The sequence below is a fragment of the Macaca mulatta genome, chromosome 18 (genome assembly GCF_049350105.2).
Source record: "Macaca mulatta isolate MMU2019108-1 chromosome 18, T2T-MMU8v2.0, whole genome shotgun sequence".
Taxonomy (NCBI): domain Eukaryota; kingdom Metazoa; phylum Chordata; class Mammalia; order Primates; family Cercopithecidae; genus Macaca; species Macaca mulatta.
Window position 1 is genome coordinate 4153480 of NC_133423.1, and position 24713 is coordinate 4178192.

General features: G+C 44.5%; 1 long non-coding RNA gene across 2 annotated transcripts; it reads right to left on the minus strand.

Moving 5' to 3' along the window:
- Positions 1-7201: 7201 nt before the first annotated feature.
- LOC106994581 (uncharacterized) lies at positions 7202-24377 on the minus strand. 2 transcript variants are annotated; one of them, XR_003724460.2, is made up of 4 exons: positions 24126-24377; positions 20854-20938; positions 12162-12274; positions 7202-8368 (listed from the first exon to the last, which is right to left on the minus strand). It is a non-coding gene; the product is annotated as an uncharacterized LOC106994581 (long non-coding RNA). The 2 variants fall into 2 exon arrangements; XR_003724459.2 differs by having other exon boundaries at positions 20868-20938; positions 24126-24286.
- Positions 24378-24713: the final 336 nt, after the last annotated feature.

The following is a 24713-nucleotide window of genomic DNA, read 5'->3' on the forward strand; positions in this document are numbered from 1 at the left end:
ACTTGAAGTAATAAAATGTTAACACCAATATCTGGGGGGATGGGCCAAGGTGACCGGCTAGAAGCAGCTAGTGTGCACGGTTCTCACAGAGAGAAGCAGAAGGGGTGAGTAAATACAACTCCTGCAGCTGAAACATTCAGGTCCTTGCATTGGGATTAATCAAGGAAACAATCTGACCCACAGAGAATGAAGAGAAGCAAGACAGGACAGTGGCTCCCCTGGGAGCAACATGGAGCCAGGGTTTCTCCCTCACCCAGGGAAGCAGTGAATGAATGAACCGCCTGGCAAACCAAGCTTATCCCACAGATCTTTGCAACCCTTGGGTCAGGAGATCTCCTTGTGAACCCACTCACCAGGGCCTTCGGTCTTTAGTATAGCACAGAGCTGCGTGGAGTCTGGGCAGAGCAGCTGCTCAGGTCTGCATGGAGACCCTGGAGTCTTAGATCCTTGGGCTTTCTGGAAAAAGTAGCTGCAGCTCTGGCAAACAGGGAGGTTAGACTCCCATACATACCCCTAGGAAAGAGGCCCACTTCCACGGCACCCCACAAGATAAAGGCCCCCTGGCTGGGAATTCCAGCCAGCTACCAGCACTGCCCTGCACCTCCCTAAGAAGGAGCTCCCGGGGTGAGGGGTGGGCTGCTGTCTTTGCTGTTCAGGAGATTTAGCCCTTCCAGCCTCCAGGCTCTGGAGAGTCTGAGCCAACCTGGGGCAAAGAGATCCCTTAGCACAGCACAGCTGCTAAAACATGGCCGGACTGCTGCTTAGCAGGTGTCTTGCTCATCAGGCCGGACCTCCCAACCAGGGCCTCCAGCTACCCCTGCCGGAGCTCTCCAGCTGACAGAGATCTGAATTCCCCCTGGGATGGCACGCCCAGGGGGACAGGCGGGCTGCCAGCTCCTTGCTTTTTGGGTGACTTTGCCATTCCAGCCTTTGGACTTCGGAGTATCTGAGGCGACAGGGGAGTGAAGTGGACCCCACACAGCACAGCCGCTCTGCCAGAACGTGGCCAGACTCTGCTTTTTTAAGCTGGTCCTGATCCCATTCCTTCCTGCTGGGCTGGGCTTCTCAACTGGGGTCTCCAGCCGCTTCCCACAGATGTCTTTGACCAGGCAGCAATTCCCTTCCTCCCTGGGACCAAGCTCCCAGAGGGAGGGACAGGCTGCATCTTTGCTGTTTCTCAGCCTTCCCTAGTGACACGTCCGGGTTCTGGAAAATCCGAGGTGACTAGAGACTGGAGTGGACCCTGGCATAGCACAGCAGCCCTATGGAAAAGTGGCCAGATTGTTATGTGGGTGCCCGTTCCCATATCTCCTCACCGGGCAGGTCCTCCAGGCCTGGGCCTCCAGCCACCACCCACCAGAACTACTGAGCCAGCACCAACTCAGCATCTCCCTGGACAGCCTCCAGGGGCAACTGAACGTCTCTCTGTTGTGGGGCGAAGACCCTAAGTGCCTTATCCACATCCCCAACAAGCAGCAGCCAACCCTAGGAGAGGAGGCCAGTCCATTTCCCACGGGTCTCAAACACCTCTTCCTTTAATTACAAAAGGACGGCCCAGGGTTGGGTCGCACCCATTAAGATGTCCTGTGAGAGGACGCGATGTTGGGGCTGCATCTGACCTGTGATGGAAACTGAGAAAACTGTAAAAGGGATGACCAGGAACGTGTTTCACCAACACGGGAACCACCCTCTTTTCAATTTCTTATTCTGTGGGATAATGCCAATTACTCATCGATTATGAGATGTGTCATCTGTTATTTGTAACCAAAATGCTCTACTTGATCTAGGCTTGAAAACCCAAGCTACCTCCAATAAAAGAATTATTGGAAGTTTCCAGACAAAATATAAAACATCGTTACATTTAAATTTCAGATGAACAGTGAATACATTTTTTTTTTTTTTTTTTTTTTTGAGACGGAGTCTCGCTCTGTCGCCCAGGCTGGAGTGCAGTGGCCGGATCTCAGCTCACTGCAAGCTCCGCCTCCCGGGTTTACGCCATTCTCCTGCCTCAGCCTCCCGAGTAGCTGGGACTACAGGCATCCACCACCTCACCCGGCTAGGTTTTTGTATTTTTTAGTAGAGAAGAGGTTTCACCGTGTTAGCCAAGATGGTCTCAATCTCCTGACCTCGTGATCCGCCCGTCTCGGCCTCCCAAAGTGCTGGGATTACAGGCTTGAGCCACCGCGCCCGGCCGTGAATACATTTTTAGTGTAAGTATGCCCCATGTATGGCAGAGGATTGATTCATATAAAAATTACTTGTGTTTATTTGGTATTCAAATGTAACTACGTTTCTCACATTTTTTTTTGCTAAATCTTGTAACCCAGTATTAGAACAGGTATGAATGTATATATGGTAACTGAAAATTAGTATTTGTGCAGGCTACATTAGATTCGACTCCCAATACGTGACTGAAACTGAGAATGTATCATTTAAGATTTGTCATTTTGAGAGTAATAATGTCACATTTGTTTTACATATATAAGTATTACAAATGGGATTTTTCTTTTTTGGCTATTACCTAAAAGCAAAGACAACAAAAGCAAAAGTAGACAAAGGGGAATGCATCAAACTCAAAACCCTTCTCCACAACAAGAAAACAATCAGCAGAACGAAGAGACAACTTACAAAACAGGAGAAAATATTTGAAAATTATACGTCTAATAAGAGGTTAATATCCAAACTATTTTTTTTTTTTTTTTTTTTTTTTTTTTTTTTGAGACAGAGTCTCGCTCTGTCGCCCAGGCTGGAGTGCAGTGGCCGGATCTCAGCTCACTGCAAGCTCCGCCTCCCGGGTTTATGCCATTCTCCTGCCTCAGCCTCCCAAGTAGCTGGGACTACAGGCGCCCGCCACCTCGCCCGGCTAGTTTTTTGTATTTTTTAGTAGAGACGGGGTTTCACCATGTTAGCCAGGATGGTCTCGATCTCCTGACCTTGTGATCCGCCCGTCTCGGCTTCCCAAAGTGCTGGGATTACAGGCTTGAGCCACCGCGCCCGGCCAATATCCAAACTATTTAAGAAACTCAAGGCTGGGCACGGTAGCTCACGCCTGCAATCCCAGCACTTTGGGAGGCCGAAGAGGGTGGATCATGAGGTCAGGAGATCAAGACCATCCTGGCTAACACGGTGAAACCCCATCTCTACTAAAAATACAAAAAATTAGCTGGGCATGGTGGCAGGCGCCTGGTCCCAGCTACTTGAGAGGCCGAGGCAGGAGAATGGCGTGAACCTGGGAGGTGGAGCTTGCAGTGAGCCGAGATCGCGCTGCTGCACTCCAGCCTGGGCAACAGAGCGAGACTCCATCTCGAAAAAATAACTAAAATAAATAAATAAATTAATTAATTAACAAACAAACTCAACTCCACTAAAGGAAAACAAATAACCAGATTTTAATATTAGCTAGGGACCTGAATAGACATTCTCAAAAGAAGACATACAAATGGCCAAAAGGTATATGAAAAAAATGTTCAGCCTCACTAATCAGTCGGGAAATGCAAATAAAAACCACAATGAGGTATCATCTCACACCTGTCAGAATGGCTATTATTAAAAAAAAAAAAAGATAACTATTCGTAAGGATATGGAGAAAAGGGAGCCCCTGCACACTGTTGTTGAGAAGGTAAATTAGTATTGCCATTATAGAACACAGATGAAGTTTCCTCAAAAAAACTAAAAATAGGCCTGGTGTGGTAGCTCACGCCTGTAATCTCAGCACTTTGGGAGGCCAAGGTGGGAGGACTGCTTGAACCCAGGAGTCTGAGACCAGCTTGGGCAATATAGTGAGACCTTGTTACAAAATTTTAAAAAATTAGCCGGGTATGGTGGCACACACTGTAGTCCTAGCTACCTGGGAGGCTGAACCCAGGAGATTGTGGCTGCAGTGAGCCATGATCATGCCATTGCACTCCAGCCTGGGTGGAAAAAAAAAAAACTAACCTAAAGTAAAAATAGGGCTACCATTATGGCCCAGCAATCCCAGTTCTGGGTGTATATGTAAAGAAAGTGAAATCAGTATGTCGAAGAGATGTGTGCACACCCGTGTTCACTGTGGCAGTCTTCACAATAGCCAAGACTTGGAATTCATCTAAAAGTCCATCTATGATTCAAAGGATAAGAAAAATGTGGTATAGCCCCACGTGGTGGCTAATGCCTATAATCCCAGAACTTTGGGAGGCCAAGGAGAATAGCTTGAGCCCAGGAGTTTGAGACCAACCTGGGAAATATGGTGAGGGCTGGTCTCGACAAAATATTTTTAAAAAGTAGCCAAGTGTGGTGCTGCATGCCTGCAGTCCCAGCTACTGGGGAGGCTGAGGTGGGAGGATTGCTTGAGACTGGGAGGCGGAGGTTGCAATGAGCCGAGATTGAGCCACTGTACTCCAACTTGGGCAACAGAATGAGACCCTGTCTCAAAAAAAAAAAAAAGAAAGAAAACGTGGTATGTATGTGTATATACAGACTTATATATACACATATACAATGAAACACTATTCGGCCTTAAAAAAATAGAACATCCTGTCATTTGTGATAATATGGAAAAACCTGGAAGCCATTATGCTAAGTGAGAGAAGCCAGGCACAGAAAGACAAATTCAGCATGATCTCACTTATGTGTGAAAACTAAAATAGCAGAACTCATAGCAGAGAGTAGAATGGTGAGGGCTGGTTGGCTGGGGAGATGTTGGTAAAAGGGCACAAACGTCCGTTAGGCAGTTTGGAAGCTCTATAGTGCGCAGCACAGCGACCACAGGTGATGGTGATGTATCGTGTACTTGAGCATCGCTAAGAGAGTGGATCTTCAATGTTTTCATCTGTGTGTGTGTATAGTAAGATATATGTGTGTGTATATATATGGTGAGATATGAGTTAATTTGCTTCATCGAGCCCTTTCACAGTGTACACATATGTCACAGCATCATACTGTACACCATAAATACACACAATTTTTATTTTTCAATGATTCCTTCATGAAGCTGGGGTTTGGGGAATGGGATTCTTTTTCCCCCCGTTTCAGCCCAGGCCTCAAGATAATGAGTGTCAGCTACAACCACATTCCACGCAAGGTGCAGGGCCTACGAGGGACTTTTAAAGGAAGTGGTAAAAATTCAATTCCATGACTCTTGTCCCTCCGCCAACCTTCTTAGCAAAAGGTACAAATTCACATGTACCCTTAGGTCAGCATAAACTGGAGGAAGAGAAACATGCGATGAAGTTTAGTCCTTTCTCGTGTGGGGCCAGGCACGTTAGTGTCTGAGATGAGGTCTTTACTACTTCAATAAGTGACCAGAGGACTTTGCACAATTCAGGAGTGGCCGTGAAAGTTATGAGGACCAGCAGAAGATTTCATCCAAGGTGGCAGGAGAGAAAGAGCTCACACAGCAGACTGAGAGGTTTGTGCGTGTCACAGCGTGTCCAACTCATTCTGCGTGGTGGAGTCTGTTCCTTAAATAGCAGGCACTGGTCTAAGCCCTTTAGAAATCTGAGTGCACTTAATCCTCTTACCAGTGCAATGAGATTTATATTATTATTTCCATTTTACTGATAAGGAAACCTACGCAAGTATAATAAACTCTGCGGAGGTTACCTAAGATTACACATCTAGTGTGAAATAATGACAAGACTTGAACTCATACACTCTGGCCTGAGGGCCACTTGTAATCACATGCTAAACAGCCTCTTATGTGAAGTGGAGCAAATGCAACCACAGTTACGTGAAAGGCTCTAGACTTTTAATTTAATTTAATTTAATTTAATTTAATTTAATTTTAGACAGTCTCACTCTGTTGCCCAGGTGGGAGTGCACTGGTGCGATCTCAGCTCACTGTAACCTCCACTTCCCAGATTCAAGCAATTCTCCTGCCTCAGCCTCCCAAGTAGCCGGGATGACAGGTGCTCGCCAACACACCCTGATAATTTTTGTATTTTTAGTAGAGAGGGGGCTTCACCATGTTGGCTAGGCTGGTCTGGAACTCCTGACTTCAGTGATCCACCCACCCTGGCCTCCCAAAGTGCTGGGATTATAGGTGTGAGCCACCGTGCCTGGCTACTCTTTAATACATCCATCGTCATTATCATCATCACCACCATCTAAATTCATTCAAGGATTCTTTATCTCTACTGAACATGTCCTATACTTCGCACTGTTTTGTACCACGGGAATGGTGTTTTGAAACAATAGGGCAAAATAGCAATGATCACTTATAGAGTGTAAAATATATACTTGTACTAAATCCTTCACTTATTTAATCCTCTCAACAAAGCCATGAGTTACTTCTTTCAAAGATAAGGGAACTATTAATACAGTTAAGAGAGAATAAATTATCCACATGTAGTGAGACAAAGATTTACGTGGCCAGGCGCTGTGGCTCACACCTGTAATCCCAGCACTTTGGGAGGCCCAGGTGGGCGGATCATCTGAGGTCAGGAGTTCCAGACCAGCCTGGCCAACATGGCAAACTCCGTCTCTACAAAAAGTACAAAAATTAGCCGGGCGTGGTGGCACACATGCCTGTAATCCCAGCTACTCAGGAGACTGAGGCAGGAAAATAGCTTGAACTCAGGAGGTAGAGGCTGCGAGTGAGCCGAGATCACGCCACTGCACTCTAGCCTGGGTGACAAGAGCGAGACTTTGTCTAAAAAAAAGAAAAAAGAAAAAGATGTATGTCCAGGTCTCTCAGATCTGCTGCCTGGCCCTTGACTACCGTGGCATTCGGCTTCCCCGACAGCTTCCTTTCTCCAAGGAGAGAGCTGGACTCATGGAGCCAGCCCGGGCGAGAGCAAACTCCTTGGGGCACGGCAGCGACTGCTCGCGCTCTTTCAAGTTCCCGCCTTTTCCCTTGAAATTCCCATTTATTGGGGGATTAGATATAAATATTTGTAGTGCAAATCGTCTTTACTTTGCTTCCTACAAAATACTTAAATCAAAATGAGATTGTCAGGGAGTGCACAAAACAGGTGTGGTCACCCACCTTTCTAATGTTTAGACAGTGTTAAAGAGGTCTGCCAATTCAGGAAATGATCTCGTAGTTACCAGGCAGCCAGTGTACCCCTCCTGATGGATTGTGGGTCGGGAAGAGCACAAGTGTTTTGTAACTATGGAAACAAACTGAGTTTGTCAAGCCAGAGAGCAACCCTCCAGCATCCAGATTACCCTTCGAAGATGGCAAAGAAAAGGAGAGCTCTGAAATCACTCAACGCATAGGAGCTGGTTCTATAATTTTTAGACTTTAATTAAATCAATTATTAAAGCCTTTCTTAATGCCTTGCTGAGATATTCAGGCTCTGGCTGCCTCAGGAGAGAGGAAGCGGTTGAATGCACAGAGGTGGCTAATAAGGTTGGTCACTGGCCCCTGAGGGACGCCAGGCAGTAAGGAAGGCTCTCCCTCCCACACCCTTCCCAGTGTCGCCCTCACTCCTTGTGTCTCTTCCAGAGGGGATACGACATTCCAGAATCCCGCAGGAAAGATTCTGCCATCTCCGCAGCTGCCCCCACTGCAGTCCCCCCCACCGCTGGAGAAGATGCCCCCACTAACCGGGGTGTGTCGAGCTAGTGGACACATCATTGAGCAGGGTGAGGCCAGAAGGCATTCCTAGAAAAGGGAGTATTTCTCTGTCTTAGTGATCTGCCTGGATCAGGAGTTTGGGATCATTGGCAAGTTGAACAGGTCCTGTGGATCCTTTCTAGCCTCTGTGTGCCCTAGGGAAGTGGGGCTGGTTCACATCTCCCTGTGGCTGTATTCAGAAATAACTGGGGAACAGCACACCGTGTATTGGCTCGTACAGAGTCCACGGTGAGGGGCCGTGGCCATACCTGCCGCCTTGTTGACCTTGGTTTGCAGGGTGGACTGTGTCATTAAGATCCTCCCACGGCCTCATCCTGCGCTGGCTATCGCGACACGTCCAGTAAGGTAAGGAGTTTGCTGCAACAGGTAGTTTCTTCAGAGCACATCATTATCGGGTGACTTGGATGAACTGGCTTGGGTGTGGGGTGTCCGGAATGACAATGTCTCTGTCAAGGGCCCTGGTTCCACGCTGAGGACGTCTCTGCAAACACGTGGGAGGGAAACAGAGAGGATGGGGCAGGACAGCACACACCCACCTTTCCTCCAGGCATCTGTCTGGCTCCGCACGTCTTCCTCATGGGTGATGGCAGCCAGACCTGACCTGGGCTCCTTCTGAAGACGCAGCAGAGCTTTGATTGCATGAGTGCAGCTGGGGAAAGAGCCCATAATGCAGCAATTATTGTTCATTTGTTGCTATGGTATTTCTGTGGCCTGTTTGGATCCATGAATGTCTTGATTATTTTCAATTCCCATTTATAGAACATTCTGTTCATCTCAAAGTGCTTTGAGACCATCTTCATAGGATACTCCCTGTAACAGACACAAGTTAGTAATGGCATTGCTATTTTACAAATGAACACATTGAAGTGGGGTGTTGTTTTAATAACTAAAATCAGGGAAAGTGAAAGAGAAGACATTTGATAAATGACATTATCATTCCAATAAAGGAAACTTGGCTTTAGGTTAAATTATATTTGACATAAATTGATGTTTTGACATCAACGGATATCACTGAGGCTTTGACATCTAGTTGGTGTCACAGTTGGGAGAAATATTATTTGAGGAACAGGTTACCGTGAAAGGCAGGCCTAATGAAGCAGAAAGAGGAGATTGGCAAAAACTCTGGCTTTGAAATCTTTGGTTTCCAAAGAAACTATATAGAAAATTAACGAGTTCACAGCTCAATCTTCTATGTATTGGAGCCTATATTCACAGAATGTTGACAACTTTTGGGTAATAGTGTATGATAACTGTTATGTGTGTATAATATTAAGATAATATAATTGTGTAATTAAAAGAAAAAAATCCTCCTATGAGTAAATACATCATGGGATCTTCATGTAATGGAATTCTATAGGATAGTGAAAATGAATGACATTCAGCTGAAAATGTCAACACCCATGGATGACTTCCCAAATATAAACTTGATCCCAAAACTGGATTATCTACAATATAATGCCACTTATCTTAAATAGAAACTTCAAATATATGCAAGATTTAGCAACATATGCTTTAAGGATACATAGTTACATAGGAAAATGAGGAAGGAAATTAAGTCAATTATGAACACAACATTAGACGATGGTGGCTCTGGGAGGAAGGAGAAGAAATGGTGTCAGGAAGGCCCAGTCCTTAGGGTCTTCAGCAATACTGACACAGCTCTAAGGCCTGTGCTGAGTGGCTGACTCGGGCCTGCTTGTAATAGTATACTTTGTATCTCATGTGTGCTTTTTAATATTTTCTTTTGTGTTTACAAGCCACAGGAATGCTCATTGGCTTGCTTTTAGTGGTTCTCCAACTACAAACCTTGATTTGTTTCTATGGATCATGTAGAGAGCTGTCCTGAGCACTTGCACCTGCTAAGCAGGGATTTAATTAGGGCTATCCATGACTTCCATTTTTATAGAAAATAATTCGTGTGGGTCAGAGGACATGTTCGCCACAGTTTTGTGTTATGGGATTATAAGTGATTTCAAACCCCAAAGATTATCCTAGAATAATAATGAGTATAAATAAGCCCAGTGGCTGAATTCTCAAATATGTGTCGTAAAAAAGCAAATGTGAACCAGAGTGATGACGTTTTAAAAAAATTTCAACAGATGTGTTGGTAAAATCATACGAAATAAAATAGATGATCTACTTTCACCTCCTCCTTCATACGACTTTCCTAGAACACGAGATCATATTAGGAGAGTATCCTACAATTTCCCTTCTGCTCTGATTTACAGAAAGGAACTGAGGCAGCGGGAGACTTATTTAAAAATCACAAGAGACTTAGTGCCAACAGGGTCTGAGTCTAAGCCTTTCAACTCACAAGAAAATGGCCAGCCCACCCTACTACCCCTACTCTGCCCTCTCTTCTCCTTCGATACACACTACTGAGAGGAGGTATTACACCAAGTCTAGAGATCCATTCCAGTACAAGAAGCACTGACTAGAGAGGCAAGAGATCCATATTTTGGTTCTAAATCTATTATCTACAATCAAAGTCACTTAATATATAAGAACCTTAGCCTGGGTAACATGGCAAGACTTCATCTATACAAAAAAATGAAAAAAAAATTTGCCACATGTGGTGATGTGCACCTATAATCCCAGCTACTAGGGAGGCTGAGGTGGGAGGACTGCTTGAGCCCGGGAGGTTGAGACTGCAGTGAGCCGTGTTTGTACCACTGCACTCCAGCCTGGGCAACAGAGCAAGACCCTGTTTCAAAGAAAAGAAGCAATTATCCTGCCTCAGCCTCCCAAGTAGCTGGGATTACAGGTGCCGGCCACTACACCCAGCTAATTTTTGTATTTTTAGTAGAGGGGGGGTTTCGCCATGTTGGCCAGGCTGGTGTGGAACTCCTGACCTCAGGTGATCTGCCCACTTTGGCCTCCCAAAGTGCTGGGATTACAGGTGTGAGCCACCGCTCCCGGCTAGAGTCTTTAATACATCCATCATCATTATCATCACTATCACCATCTAAATTCATTCAAGGATTTTTTATCTCCACCAAACACATCCTATGCTTTGCACTGTTTTCTATCATGGGAATGAATGGTGTTTTAAAACAATAGGGCAGCCGGGCGCGGTGGCTCAAGCCTGTAATCCCAGCACTTTGGGAGGCTGAGACAGGCGGATCACGAGGTCAGGAGATCGAGACCATCCTGGCTAACACGGTGAAACCCCATCTCTACAAAAAACTAGCCGGGCGTGGTGGGCGCCTGTAATCCCAGCTACTCCGGAGGCGGAAGCAGGAGAATGGCGTGAACCCGGGAGGCGGAGCTTGCAGTGAGCCGAGATCCGGCCACTGCACTCCAGCCTGGGCGACAGAGCGGGACTACGTCTCAAAACAAACAAACAAACAAACACAATAGGGCAAAATCTTTACTTGTGGGACAATACGTTTTAGACATTCTGGTGAGCAGGTAAAATTCCTGAACTAGGTTAGTACCCGTTGGCACTGTGTGTCTTTTAGTCCTAAACGAGCATAAAGGTTTGTGTTAAAAATAAAATTTGATATAATTTCAGCATAGAATGCAATGGCAGATGCTTATTTGATTTTTTCTACCATTCTCTTTAAACTCTTCCAGTACTACTTGGGTGGCGGGCACTTTATTATGTGCTAATTCTTCTATCAACACCTGACAGCTTTTTACCATCCAGGGGTAAGGCCTGGAGTAGGTACCCACAGCAACAGAACCACAGGACACAGTCTTTGTCTACGGAAGAATCTGGGATGCTAGGGGTTAAACAGCCTATCCCAACTCTTTAGAAAGAAGTGTTTTGCATCAGGAAGGTTTTACAGAGAACATCCTAGAAAAACATTTTAACCTCCTTCTTTGCTCCTGATACAATAGGCCAACACCAAACTTCTTTTTGTTGTGTCTTAGGAGGTAGGACACTGGATTAGCCACAGAAAGCACATGGGCCTTTGCTCTGCAGCTTCCTCTCATGGTCTCAGCCCATGCACCAGAGCATTGGTACTTCCTGCCTTGGGTCTTGAATCTGTGGTGCAAAACCATTGTACTGGTCAGGGTTCTTGTTGCAACCAAAACAACTGCCTCTGACCATCTTAAGTACAAAACATTCCTTGGTAGGACACTGAATGGGACGAGGGTCACAGCACTAAGAACTCAGAAGGCTGCTAAGAACTCCAGAAATTCTGGAAGGTCAAGAAGCAGGAAGCAGCACAGCTCTCTCTTTGCACGAAAAGTTTGGCCAGGGTTCTAGTATTGGACAATACAGTCACTATAAATGGATTCAAAGAATCACTTTGCTGTGGATGAGTCAAAGATCCATGTGGGAGCATCCTGTAGGGTAAGGACAGGTCCGGCTCCTGAGTTCAGACCACCAAGGAGCAGGGAGAGCGAGGATTTACTTGCATTTCAGCTTTGGTAGGGGAAGACCCAGCACTCCGTCCACTGATACACACCCTGGGGAGTCTGCCAGAATACAAAGGAATGACAAACACCCTTTGAAATCTATTCATCTGACTCTCTAGATTTACATATATAATTTTCTTTCCTGACATTCATTTCCACCCATAACAACAGTAACAAACTGGATCTGTTTGAGACAATGCCATTCTCCTTATTTCAAACAAAAAAATGTACTCACTCCCTCACCAGTGGGTGACAATAGTTACTGACTGCATCCATCCTCAATCCCGGATGTTCATTCATTCTCAAGTTCCACTTGCACTGTAGTTGTGTTATTCTGAAACCTATGAACTAAATTATCGTTAACTGTAAACAAACCGTATATATAATAGTGAGAGAGAAGAGAGAGGAGTCAAAGGAAAATTAACTCATAAATATATACATGACACAGCAGGAAGGAAGTATTAGGAGAGGATACAGTCTGGATTTCTGCAGCTGTTCATGAGGCCAAAGCTAATATTTAAGACTTCTTTTTATTATTATGTTTATTTTGCTTTCAGTCAACACCTCAAATGGTCTGAAGTCTATATACACGAGGGCTTCCCAAATATTAATTCTTCGTAAATCTGAGAGCTTGTTGGTCCTGTCTGTAGAAGATGGTGTTAGTCAGAGTTCTCCAGAGAAAGAGAAATAGTAGGATGTGTATATGTAGTGTATCCATAAAGAGACTTATTTTAAGGAATTGGCTCATGCAGTTGTGGAGGTTGGCTAGTCCAAAATCTGCAGGTGGACTGGCGGGCTGGAGAGCTAAGGAAGAGCCAAGACTGCAGTTCAAGTCTGAAGACTGTCTACCACAGAATTCCTTTTTGCTCTGGACAGGTTAGGCTGTTTTATTCAGTCCTTCAACTGATTAGATGAGATCCACCCACATTACAGAAGGCAATTTGCTTTCCTGAAAGTCCACCAATTTAAATGCTAATCTTATCTAAAACTATCCATACAGAAACATCCAGAATAATAGCTGCATGTTAATAAGGAGAGCACATCTGGAACAGCTGTTGCTGAAATCAGGACTCACAGTGTCCCATGAGAGTGAGAACTTACTCCCACAAGATGGTATTAATGTGTTAATGAGGGACCCACCCCCATGACTCAGACATTTTTCACTAGACCTCAGCTCTCAACACTGCCATATTGGGAATGAAATTTCATCGTAAGTTTTGGTAAGAACAAACCATATCCAAATCCTAGTAGCATACAATTATTATAGTCTTATTCTTTTTTTTTTTCTATGAAGTTGGTAGCAGTGTCCCTGCTTCCATTCCTAATTTTAGTTATTTGAATCTTCTCATTGTTTTCTTAGTCAGACTAGCTAAAGGTTTGTCAATTTTGTAGATTTTTTTTTCAAAGAGCCAATTTTTGGTTTCACTTCGTTTCTCTATTGTTTTTCTACTGTCTATTTTGTTATCACTAGTCTAATCTTTATTATTTACTTCCTTTTGCTCGTTTTGGGTTTCAGTTTGCTCTTCTTTTCCTTTATTTTTATTTTTATTTATTTATTTGAGACGGAGTCTTGCTCTTATCACCCAGGCTGGAGTGTAGTGGCGTGATCTCAGCTCACTGCAAGCTCTGCCTCCCGGGTTCACGCCATTCTCCCGTCTCAGCCTTCCCAGTAGCTGGGACCACAGGCGCCCAACACCATGCCCAGGTATTTTTTTTGTCTGTTTTTTAGTAGAGATGGGGTTTCACCATGTTAGCCAGGACGGTCTCGATCTCTTGACCTCGTGATCCACACACCTCGGCCTCCCAAAGTGCTGGGATTACAGGCGTGAGCCACCGTGACTGGCCTTTTTGTTTGTTTTTTGAGACAGAGTCTCAGCTCTGTCGCCTAGGCTGGAGTGCCATGGCGCCATCTCGGCTCACTGCAACCTCCACCTCCTTGTGATCTGCCTGCCTCACCCTCCCAAAGTGCTGGGATTACAGGCCTGAGCCACCATGCCCTGCCTGCTCTTCTTTTTCTAGTTCCTTAACGTATAAAGCTAGGTTATTGATTTGAGATATTTATTCTTTTCAAAAGCAGAACTTTACAACTATAAATTTTTCTCTAAGCACTGCTTCCCATGGTTTTGGTATTTTGTGTTTTTGCTTTCATACATCTCCAAATATTCTGTAATTTCCTTTGGGATTTCTTTGATCCATTGATTGTTTAGGTGTGTTGTTTAATTTCCATATATTGTGAATTTTCCAGTTTTTCTTCTATTATTGATTTCTAGTTTTATTCCATTGGGTTGGAGAAGATTGTATGATGTGAGTTTATAGAGACTTATGTCATAACATATGGTCTATCCTGGAGAATGTTCCATGTGTAATTGAGAAGAATGAGCATTCTGCTGTCGTTAGGTGGAGTGTCCTATAAATGTCTATTAAGTCTAGTAGGTTTGTAATTTTTTCAAGTCTTCTGTTTCCTTGATGATCTTCTGTTTAGTTGTTCTATCCATTATTGAAAGGAGTATATTAAAATCTTCAAATAAATATTATTGTTGAACTCTCTCTTTTCAATTATCTCATAACTTTACATATTTTGGAAGCTCTGTTTGTAGGTGCATATATGTTCCTAATTGTCATATCTTCTTAATGGAGTGACCCTTTTATTTCTTATAACAATTCTTGTCATAAAGTCTTTTTTGCCGAGTGTTAGTATAGCTCTCCAGTTCTCTTTTGGTTACTGTTTGCAAGGAATATTTTTTTCCATTCTTTGACTTTCTTTTTTTTTTTTTTTTTTTTTTTTTCTTTTTTTGTTTTTTTGAGACGGAGTCTGGCTCTGTCACCCAGGCTGGAGTGCAGTGGCGCGATCTCGGCTCACTGCAAGCTCCGCCTCCCGGGTTTATGCCATTCTCCTGCCTCAGCCTCCCGAGTAGCTGGGACTACAGGCGCCCGCCACCTCGCCCGGCTAGTTTTTTGTACTTTTTTTGTTTTTTTAGTAGAGACGGGGTTTCACCGTGTTAGCCAGGATGGTCTCGATCTCCTGACCTCGTGATCCGCCCGTCTTGGCCTCCCAAAGTGCTGGGATTACAGGCTTGAGCCACCGCGCCCGGCCTATTCTTTGACTTTCAACCTACTTACGTCTTTGAATTAAAAGTGTCTTTTATACATGGAGTCTATCCAAATGTCCATTAATAATAGACTGGATAAAGGAAACATGGTACATATACACCATGGAATACTAAGCAACCATAAAAAGGAATGAGATAACGTCCTTTGCACGGACATGGATGGAGCTGGAAGGCATTATCCTCATCCATTTGTTGATTGATGGACATGTGGACTGGTTCCATATTCTTATGGATACACACACACACACACACACACACACACACACCCCCATGGAATACTACTCAGCCATAAAAAGGAATTAAATAATGGCATTCACAGCAACTTGGATAGAATTGGAGACCATTATTCTAAGTGAAGTATCTCAGAAATGGAAAACCAAACATGGTATGTTCTCACTCATAAGTGGGAGCTAAGCTATGAGGATGCAAAGGCATAAGAATAATACAATGGCACATATACACCATGGGATACTATGCAGCCATAAAAAAAAGAATGAATTCATGTCCTTTGCAGGGACACGGATGAAGCTGGAAACCATCATTCCCAGCGAACTAACACAAGAACAGAAAACCAAACACTGCATGTTCTCACTTATAAGTGGGAGCTGAATAATGAGGACACATGGATACAGGCAGGGGAACATCACACACTAGGGCCTGTCAGGGGGTGGGGGCTAGGGGAGGGACAACTTTAGGAGAAATACCTAATGCATGTGGAGCCTAAAACCTAGATAACGGGTTGGTGGGTGCAGCAAACCACCATGGCACATGTATACCTATGTAACAAACCTGCACGTTCTGCACATGTATCCCACAATTTAAAGTACCAAAAAAAAAAAAAAAAAAAAAAAGAATAATACAATGGACTTTGGGGACTCAGGGGAAAGGGTGGGAGGGGGTGATGGGTAAAACACTACACATTGGGTACAGTGTATGCTGCTTGGGTGATGGATGCATGAAAATATCAGAAATCACCACTGATTAACTTATTCATGTAACCAAACACCACCTGTTCCCCAAAAATATATTGAAATACAAAATAAAGAAAAAAGAGAAGTTACAAACAAAAATTACATTAATAACTGTCCTATATGTTTACTTTTGTAGGTACCTTTATCAGTGTTCTTTTATTCTTTGTGTGGATTCAATTTATTGTCTAGGATATCTTCATCTTATCCTGAAGGCTTCCCTTCTTATGAGAAATGAGCTGTAAATCTTATTGAGAATTGCTTATACATGAGGAGTTGCTTCTCTCTTGCTGCTTTCCAGATTCTCTCTTTGTCTTTATCTTTTGAAAGTTTAATTATGATGTGTCTTGATGCAGATCTCTTTGAGTTTATTCTACTTGGAGTTTATCAAACTTCTTGGATGTGTAGATTTATGTCTTTCAACAGGTTTAGGAAGATTTTGGTCATTATTTATTCCAATATTCTTTCTGCCTCTTTCTGTCTCCTCTTTCTTGGATTCCCATTATGCATATATTGTTATGGTTAATGTCACACAGGTCTCTGAGGCTTCATGTCTTTTCTTTATTCTTTAAATTCTTTTCTTCTGGTTATGTAACCTCCATTGACTTATCTTCAAATCTGCTTTTCTTGCTCAAGTATGCTGTTAAGACTTTCTTTTGGCAAATTTTGTATTTCCATTATTGTACTTTTTAACTCCAGAATTTCTATTTGATTCTTTATAATTTAAATGTCATTTTTAATATTCTCTGTTTCTTGAAACAGCATTATCATCCCTTCCTTGGACCTTTAGACATGGTTTTCTTTAGTTCTTTGAATATATTTAAAACAGCTGATTCAAAGTTTTTGTTGAGTAATCCCAATGTCTAAGCTTCCTCAGAGACAGTTCCTATCCCATGAATGAGTAATATTTTCTTGTATCTTTGCATGTTTCATAATTTTGTATTTAAAACTAGGTATTTTAAATAATATAATGTGACAATTTTGGAAATATTTTTCCCTTCTTGAGGATTTGTTGTTGTTTGTTATAGGTATAGCTAACTGTTTCTTTAGTGCCTTTTCTGAACTAATTCTGTAAAGTCTCTATTCTTTGTCATGTATAGCCACTGAAGTCTGTCCTTAGTTAGCTTAGAAGTCAGCTAATAATTAGAGATTTCCTTAACTACATGGAACCGGTAAGTCTTCCAGGTTTTGCCAATGGACCCTGTGCAGGTTGGGACACACCTTCAATACTTAGCCAGGCAGTTGACAATATGACCTCATCTTAATTAATTACATCTTCAAAGACCGCATTTCGAAATAAGGTCAAATTATGAGGTTCTGGGTAGACATGAATTTTGGGGCACAGAATTCAACCCAGGATAGAATCAGACAGACCTATGCAGGGGCCTCGGCCCCTTCCTAGCTGTGTGACCTCATAATTCTCATTCCCCCAGTAATAATGGTGCCTAATTAGGGTGACAGTACCTCCCAGTGTGTCCCAGACAATCTTGCTGTCCTGAAAGAATTTTTAATTTTGTCCCCATTTACTTTCAAAAGTATTTCAGTTTGAATAATACATTAATAAAAGAAGCAGCATTTAGGATTAGGGTAAAGGCTTTCTGTAACATAGCATGTGAAGGCTGAGCCCACAAACAGTTAACAGCTGTAGCCACTACCCAAAAAGGCCCTTCCTGTGCAGTGTGGAAAGGAACATAAGTCAGGCACTGATTGGAGTTTTCAGCAATCACCCGGTGAATTGCAGCACCTTCAGCAGCTGCGAATATTAACTACACAGCAACAGGAAGTGTATTTATGTTATTAGTTAAAGGGAGGCACTGAATTCTGTTCACCAATTTCTCCCCCAGCTTAGCACAGTCTTGAAAATAGTATGGCTTTTAAAGTTTGGTGAATTCATGAAAGAATTATAAAGACCTTTCCTACATCAAAACCCACTGTACTCAAGTGTGGTGACTCTGGCTTTCCTGGATGGACAGATTCTAAATCAGTGATCCTTAGCGCCTGTTCCTTGAAACTTGTGCGTCCAAATCAATAGGGGGTTTGCCAAAAATGCAGTTTCCAAGGCCCCAACCCAGACCTATTGGATAGGAACATCTGGGATAGAGACCAGGAATTGGATTTTCATCTAATGCCCCCTCCAATTCTCATACACACTTGCATGCAGGAATGGCTGGGTAAGGTGCCCTTTAGGAAGCAGTTCTCCTGCAAGTAAAATTGAGGAAGTCAGCTCCAACAGCTAGAAATCAGAAGGAACTTCTGGGCTCTACTACACTGTTTTTATCTATTTATCACCAAAAGTGGATTTTAAAATAATCCTCCAAGACTCTTGACTACCATTTTTCTTATCAACTTAAATATTTAACTCTGTGAGGTGTTTTTTTTTTTTTTTTTTTTTTTTTTTTTTTTTTAAGACGAAATCTCCCTCTGTCACCAGGATGGAGTCAGTGATGTGATCTTGGCTCACTGCAAGCTCCGCCTCCCGGGTTCAAGTGATTCTCCTGCCTCAGCCTCCCGAGTAGCTGCGAGTACAAGTGCCTGCCACCACGCCCAGCTAACTTTTGTATTTTTAGTAGAGAAGGGGTTTCACCATGTTGGCCAGGATGGTCTTGATCTCTTGACCTTGTGATCCGTCCACCTTGGCCTCCTAAAGTGCTGGGATTACAGAGGCATTGGATTTTTAAATCAACTAATGGGACAGTATTACATTTATCTGTGGCTCTAGAACTCTGCTATCCAATAAGGCAGCCACTAGCCACATTTAGCTATTTAAACTTAATCAACAGTAAATGAAATGAAAAATTCAGCTTCTCAGTCGCACTAGCCAGGGGCCAAGTGCTCAGCAGCCACAGGGCTGGCCCCCACATTGGCCAGTGCAGATACAGACCCTTTCCATCCCACAGCAGGACCTCTGGACAGCACTACGAACAGCCTGCCAACCATGGCCACACATCAGAATCACCTGTGGGCTTCCAAAACCCCCAGGTCTAGGCCACAGCCCTAGACCAACTTAATCACAGCCTCTGGGAATGGTACCCAGGACTTTTTAAAGGTTAGCTTGCACCAGAATCACCTGGAGAAAGTGTGAAAGCCGAGATTGCTGGGCTGTACCCAGCATTTTGGATTCAGTCTGGGTGAGAGCAACTTGGAGTTTTAGCAAGCTCCCAGGTGAGGCCAATGCCCCTGGTCCAGGGAGCACACTTTGCAGTCACCCTCTTAAGGTAAAGCTAAACCTTGAGTTCTGCCTCTGTGCCTACGGAGCACCTGATGGTCGCCTCTGGCCTTGCCCATTTCTCCTTCCCTGCAAGTTCAGCAGCGCAAGCAGGGAGTCCCCAGGCCATGCCCCCTGAGAAAAGGCTTCCGAAGGCCTGGAACTATTCAAGGTTGAGACCCAGCATCCAGTTAAAAGGAAGCTTCCCTTTTTCTTCCAGCTGTCCTTCAATCATTTTTTTCCTTTTCCATCATTCCCAAGCCCCTGGTTCTGTGGGGCCCATCACTGCTTCTCCACTTCTACTGTGAGCTTCAAAAATTACTGGGCACATGCAGGTTTGCCCCTTACAAATGCCTCCTGTGGACTCTTTGAGTCCCACAGTCCATTGAGTGTTCTTGGTTTTCTTCCTGGTCCCCAAGAAAATCAAACTAATGGATTTTCTCTAAAGATGGTGGCCCCAGCCTTTTGCAGCCTGAAACATCTGGAAGCCAGAGCCCCACTCCTGCATATTTGGACCTAAAATGAGACTGGCCCAAAGGGATGCAACCACACAGCCTGTGATAGACTGTCTGAATCTAAATCAGCCCCAGAGCCGCTCCTCACATCACTGCTGGGTCCTATTGAAAGGATTATGCTAAAACATGAATTCTCCCAACAGAAGGATTTCCTTCACTGCTGCACCTCCTTCCAGCTCATCTCATTTCAGTGCGGTCCTCTCTTCACTTCAAGCACACAGGGCGTGTGTGGAGTATGACCGCCCAGTCCTCACTTAGCCAGTATCGTCCAGTTTTTAAAAAATGAAGGTTCTCAAACCTAGTCTTAATTTCTGTGCCTTAAGGAAATGAACGATAATCATTTCTCTATTTGAATTTGCTTAATTTCACTAATCTCTATATTTTCAGGGTTATTTTGAAGCAACAGATTTTACTATTTCTTGATATTTATTTTTTATTGGTGTGTTAAAGTCCAAAATAAGTAAATCAAATCCTACCACAAACCCGAAAAATTAATGGAATCATTGGAAATCATGTATTCAATTGGAGCTTAATGCTTCTCTCAGCCTCTGAAAACACTAGGCAGTGAAGGAACAGCTCATGGGTCCTGTTCCAGCGATTTTTGTGATAATATCAAATAATAAAAAAATTTAAAAATGTACAAAAGGATAACAATATAATCGTGTGGGTTTACCATCGGACATACTCGCCCATAGATTATTTCTTGAATTCTAGCCCTGAATGGAATTGATTTCATGGAATGGTAGAAAATGTTTATAAAATCTCTCCTCTGTCTCTTGCATTTAAATCAGACGGTGCTTTTCACGTATGTCCAGCAGCAAGAGAATCCTCCTACACTGGTGAAAAATCAAGGGCCTTGGAGCAGATTTTAGTTCGTCTTTCATTTCAAAGTACTCCTTGGATATTTGCAAATTAAATCCCCTAATTTGGTGAGGACGCCCAGCTTCCCAAATAACAAGGCTTTTCCTTCGATTCTAACCAAGCAAGCCGGCCCTACCAAAGCCGGGGTGCGTGTTCTGGCTCCAGGCCTCTGAGCAGCCTGTCTCCCCACGCTGCAGCTTTTCAGTTAGGAAGGCAGAGAGAAGGAAAGAGAACTATTTCCAGTTCAATCACGAGCATGTCTACGCACCACTAAAGACAGACCTTTGTCCTGTTGCTTTCCAAACTTTAAGTGTGAATTTTTCTTCTTATGATCACTGGCGTGCTCTGTTATTCTGGAAAAAAGAAAAAGCCGTAAGCACCCTGAAGTGAGGCTTTCACCTGATACTAATTTTCTTCCTCGTTATAAAGGCTATTGTTTGTTTGAACAAAGAAATAGGAGCCATTGGTGGCTGTTTACATTATAGGAATGAGGGCAGCGATGGGGAAGGAGGAGGAGGGGACCTTTCCATTAATGAGCTGGGGACATTGATTATGGGGACACACTAAAGACTACAAGGGACACCTATATTTCTGCATTCTTTCCATGAGAGCAATATATGATCTTTATCATCTATTAAACACCACTCACATATTTCAGGTAGCTGTAGGTTGAGTGTTAACATCTAGATTAAACAAGCAGTTAAGAGTCTGATTTTTAAAATAAAATAAGACAAGCCCTTGAACTCTAGGACCAGGCATGCCCTGTTATCTTGTCGTACCTGAACGAGCCTGTGTTGGGCACCCCAGGCCTCTGGGCACATCTGTTGACGAGGGGTATCAGGCTTAACCCACTCGAGGAGCGGGGGGCTTTTGGGAGGTGGCAGCCTCCTATACAAAACGGGCTGCCAGTAAATATTTATAGAACAAAGAAATGAATGAATTTCTCTTGAATTAAACATGATGCATTTGTACAGAGCATAGTTCACTTTCATTTCAGTGACCCGAAATCCTGCTGAAAGTGTTCTTCCAAAACCTCAGAACAGGAAAGCTTCCTGCGTGTGGAAACTCCCTGGAGACACCTCCAATTGGAGTAAGCAGCACAATTATCTGCACACTCATAGCCTTGCAGTCAGAGTATTTTATTGGAAAAAAAAAAAGCCATCTGTTTGAATAGGAAACGATGATATCACGTGGCCTGCTTTCTCCTGCCACCCACTAATTTGACATCAGATCAGATCAGAGGAAAAGTTACTCGAGTCAGAAGTTTAAAAAAAAAATCTTTTGGGAACAAACTCATAAATGGAAGAAAGGGGAGAGTAACAAATACAGACTGAATACATGGCAGGTCCAGGCTTTTACTATCATTGCTTTTAGCTCACCAGGTAATCAAAGCATAAAACAAACGGTGATTGGTCAGAGCTTATGCTGTTGTCCCTGAACCAGCAAGAGTGGGGTGGGGGAGGGTTGCCAGACTAATTCGCTTCATGTGGGAATCGGTGTTTACCACGTAAGGGTCCTAATAGAAAGCGCATGATTTTCAAACTGGAAAACATAAATAACGCGTGTTGCCACTAAAGCAGTGGAACCTTGCCGTATTTCTCTTCTGAATAGAACAACCTACATTTCAAAGGACAGTTTCCTTCCACATGTAAATATTTATTTGCTTGCTGCTGAGGAGTGTCAGGAAGTACTAAAGCACCCGTGTTTAGAGTTTCAGAAGCAAATTGCTTCTGCGCACGTCTTGATTCTGTTGAGCTCTCCGCCTCTACGTCAGGGCTTCATTAATCTCTTCTCTGTTTTAAAAAATAGAAAAGCTTTTCATTTACTGCTTCTAGGAAGCCAGGTGCATTGCAGTGGATCTCTTCGGCAGGATCACTGCTTTGTGTGAATATTTAGTATGTAATTATTGAGCACCTACCATGTGCAGGGCAAGGCGGGGGGCACCCAGGCCTCCACTCTCCCGCAGAAGTCCTGGGTCCCGGGCCCGCATCTTTGGGGCCACCTTCAACTGGGAGGGTGTTGGCTTTTCTATGACACAGAGAGGCTTAAATCCCTCAGTGATTTCAAAACCTCCTCTGGGAGTCCAAACTGCTAGGTTGCCAGCCAGGAAGAGAAAGTTCCCAGGATTTTCAGTGGCTGAAGTTCTGGGCAAACAGCATTTGCACAAAGGAGGGGGCGAGGAAGGGGTGCAGGGAGGGCTCTCAAAGTGCCTGTTCGGCATCAGTTTACAAGTGTGCTTTGGTTGTATTTAGATGTTACGACGATTTTAAAAGTGAAATTTTGGCATTTTGCATTCAATCCCGACTAAAGCTCTTTGGTATATCGACTTAAAAGGTCTTCAGATTGCCAAGATTTTGCAGCTTGGATAACATCTTTGGAAAGGTTAAATGAGTCCATTTTCTGGAGCTTTCGTCAGCACAAGCCCATGATTCTCTGCCCTGCTGAGAAAGGAGGAGGCGAGCTGAGTTCCAGCCGATCCCCTGCTTCCGTCTCCCTGGGGCGAGCCTGTGTCTTCCGTCCCAGGAAGCCCGCCGCCGAGAAGCCGCCGCGGGTACATGCGTTTTCACTTGGGCGCTTCGTTTCGTGGGAAGAAGGCCGGACGACCTCTGTTGGTGTGGCCACTGCCTTTCAAGACAATTTAGCAATAAATGAAAGGAGAACTCCAAACAGAAGCCCAGGCCTGCAGCAGAGGGCGCGCCTGGCCCCAGAGCAAACACAAAGACCAGAAGCAAACTGGTGGGGAACCGGACCCGCTCCCCAGCACGTGGGGGGCGGCGGGGAGCTGCAGTGAGCGCCGGGGAGGGGCTGGCGGTCTGCAGGCCCGGCCTGCCTCCTGAGATGGCGAGACACGCTTCTTCCCCAAGGTGCTTTCCATTCTGTGCCTGTCGGTGCGAACACGTCCCTGAGCCCACGGACGGGGGGCCCTCCCAGCACCTGCGTGGCATCCGAGGGTGGCAGGCAGCCCCGGGCCCTTCCACTTCAGGCCGGCCCGCGGGAAAGCCCGCGAGCTCCTCTCCCAGCTGAACGGGGCCTTCCCTTTTCATCTCACTTCCTCTCCCTCCCCGCCCCCCGCCCCACACTCACAATTGGTGACCTCCTTCCAACTGCTGTGAAGTGACTTGGGTGAAACTGGAGCCAGGGGCGGAGGAACAGCCCCCTCCTGTTCCCAGGAACTCGCAGGCACAGCGCTCCTCGCAGGCTGCTAGCTTTTGTTTTTGAGAAGCACCGTCTATTTTCTCTAGCACAGGCCGCACTCAAGTTCAGGCCATAAAGAAATTGCCGAGCTGCCTGTCACTTTCACGTCAGGGCATTCTTTCTACCTAGCGCCATGTGGACGACCGAGATCTCCCAATAGCTAAGCCAGACCCACTGCTCCCACAGTATCTGTGTGCCCCTCCCAGACATTTATGTGCCCACATCTGCAGTCTGTCGTTCTAAGGCTGGTAGAAAATATCAGAGCACGTTTGGTCAAATGGCTAGAACAGACCTGCTAAGCCGGAGGAGAGAACCTCATTAATCTACAGAATGTTCTCAGCTCACCAGGGTGTTGGGCAACAGGAACGTCCCAAGCCCTCCAAGGCCGAGGGAGAACAACAAGCGGCCTGTGATTCAGTCCGGGTTCACACAGTGGAAAGCAGCTTCTCTGTAACCACCGAGACACGAGTCCTCCCACACAGGCCGCACCTGAGCCAGCAGCAGCTGCTGGTAGTCTCAGAAGGCCTTATCACCTGGTCATGTGGCCTGAGCGTCAGGGAATTTCATCCGCATTTTTACTTTCCCTGCCATGTAATCAAGTCTTTCCAAACCTTTACAGGGTTAGGTGGGGGGAAAAAAATCAAAGCCAAGTTTTGCATTACATTTCCTGTGTATTTTCAATCCATTACAGCAGAAACGCAGAAGAGGAGAGAAATAAAATTAGGAGTGGACTTCTCTGGTATTTTTTCCCGTGCCCCAGTGAGCCCACGACTTCCTCCTCCTTCCCACCAGAGTCGGGAAAGTTCCCAATACTGTGATTATGATATACTATATTGGATACATTTTCTTTTCTTTTTTTAAGATAAAAGTTTTATTTCAGAGAGAAGCACAAAGCCCTGACTGTTGTGAACAAGGAGGCCTTCAAGAGGAAAC